Here is a 2,777-nt window from a genome sequence, read left to right on the forward strand (position 1 = left end):
CGTCAGTGTCAACTCCACAGTATAAACATATCTGATGAGTCCGTGGTAGGCTAACATCAGTAAAGGTGAGGAATGTTATCCCATTGCTGTTCATTAGAGCCATTCTGTGTGCTTTGGGACATGTACCCTTCATTCAGAGGGCGAATGGGCAAGGCACAAAATGGAAGTGCCTTTTGAATGGGGTATGGTAGTAGGTAACCAGGCGCAAAGGTTTGTGTCAAGAACTGCAACGCTGCTGGGTTTTTCACGCTCAACAGTTTCCAGTGTGTATCAAGAATGGTCCACCACCGAAAACGACATCCAGCCGACTTGACACAACTGTGGGAAGCATTGGAGTCACCTTGTAGAGTCCATGCCCTGATGAATTGAGGCTGTTCTGAGGGTGGGGGTGCATTATGGGTAAAATTGTGACTGACTGACTGATCTACAAATAATATTGAGTACTTATTTTTTAAGCAAAGTGATTTGTAGTTCTGTCAGCTGGCAATGTCAAACAAGACAGTTGTATTGTTAAGAGAAAGATGGACAGGTGGACGTCCTGTAGCTCCCTTCCTTCTGGCCCATTAGCCATTTCCCCTTGGTTGAGGGTTTAGGATTGGTCTGTGACTGCAAACCCCAATGTTCACAATGTCCACACTGGCTGCTGCGCCCCTAATCTAATATCCCCCAGTCATTGGCTGGAACTGATCATACGCTCTGCTGTCATTGGCTGGAGCTGATCATACGCTCTCCTGTCATTGGCAAATGCTCTCCTGTCATTGGCTGATGGAGCTGACCATAACGTGGTTGATGGTTTTGTCAGTAGCAGCCTCTGTAGCTCCCTGGACTGGTGTCGTAGTAAATATATAATGTTATAGCTTGGTCTGACTAAAATCTTGTGCATGACCCATCTTGTGTTGGGCCTTTGTATTTAATACAATGCACAAGGACTTCTATCTTGTCGGCCTTATCAGCAGGTGGCTATGGACAACACCCACGCCATAGGTCTCTCAGTTCTCCCAACTCACGAGTTCTTGCGCTGAGGACACACACCCCCACACACACACACACACACACATATACACACACACATACACACACACACACACATCATCATTGTTAAACATACACACACATACACACACACACACACACACACATACACACACGCACACACACACACACACACATCATCATTGTTAAGCACACACACACACAAAAAACCCCTTCTCTTAGGCTGAACATCTGAAGACAGAGAACCCGACTCAGAGCCAATGCAATGGAGGTGACCTCGACCAACTCATCAGGACCAATCAGAAGATCAGAACTACTAGAATCAACCTACTTTATTTTATTGTATAAAATGTCAGCACACAATGTTTAGGGGCTCGCTCTCAGATATCTCCCTACGAGGTTGACGAACGGGTCCGTGCACGCGATTTACAGATATCTTTACCTCTGAATAAACTGCCTTATATTATACAATTATCCACCTTGTCCGAAAGTCTCTACTTGGTCTCCGTTCTCCAGTAAACTTGTGATCATCAACACTGGTAACCAACCATACACCAGTAGGAGCAGCGATATCCCCAGGTTAGGTGGTGGCTATATCCAGCCTGTCACAGTGGACCCAAGAGGGGAGTAGAACAGTGTCTGGCGGGCCAGGGTAACTGTTGTCCGCCTGGAGCAGAGGAGCCCACCTCCACTCCTGGTGTCCCAGCACAGCAGCAGAAAACAGGCCAGCGTAGTGAGGTAGCAGGCGGGGGAAACCACGCCACTCACCACCGTGAAGAAGAGGCTCAGGGCTGAGGCCCCAGACAGAGACGCGGAGCCAGGATGAGAACTCTGCAGCGGGGGGAGAGAGGCGTTAACCTCCATGCTACTCAGAGCCAACAGCACTGACCAGGATTGACAGGGACCAGGTCGCTGCAATGGAGGCCCGTTGGTGGCGGGGGTAGACTTTAGAGGCAACTTGACGGCCACGCAGCGGTCCAGGGCCTTTGGGCTGAATATAATATTTATAATTCCCCGGCTGCGTGCTCCGAAGCACCTCTCACTCACATGGCTCTCCGTCACGTGATCGGGTCTTTCTCTCAGGCTACAAGCGAAAACAGACACATCCGGGGACGCAACTGCGTGCGTCCTTATCCAATTCCGAGGCGCATATTGAAGATATTGGAAGAACTGTCCACATGTACTTTTCGTCAGCCAACATAATGAGTAGGCCTAACGAACAGCAAAAGCACTAGCCTATGTCAATCTACTATCCCCCATAGTACAAAAGTTGACCTATTCTGCGCGATAAATAAATATGCTAACGTAGTCTGGGACAGTTGTGGGATGCGATAGATCCCACATTAATACTGTCGTAGTAAATATATTATGTTATAGCTTGGTCTGACTAAAATCATGTGCATGACCCATCTTGTGTTGGGGCTTCGTATTTAATACAATGCACAAAGACTTCTATCTTGTCGGCCTTATCAGCAGGTGGCTATGGACAACACCCACGCCATAGGTCTCTCAGTTCACCCAAACTCACGAGTTATTGCTCTGAGGACATACACACACACACCCCCCACACACACACACATACACACACACACACACATCATCATTGTTAAACATACACACATACACACACACACATACACACATACACACACACACATACACACACATACACACACACACACATACACACACACATACACACACACACACATACACACACATACACACACATATCATTGTTAAGCACACACACACAAAAACCCCCTTCTTTTAGGCTGAACATC

The sequence above is a fragment of the Coregonus clupeaformis genome, unplaced genomic scaffold (assembly GCF_020615455.1).
Source record: "Coregonus clupeaformis isolate EN_2021a unplaced genomic scaffold, ASM2061545v1 scaf0024, whole genome shotgun sequence".
NCBI classification, from domain to species: domain Eukaryota; kingdom Metazoa; phylum Chordata; class Actinopteri; order Salmoniformes; family Salmonidae; genus Coregonus; species Coregonus clupeaformis.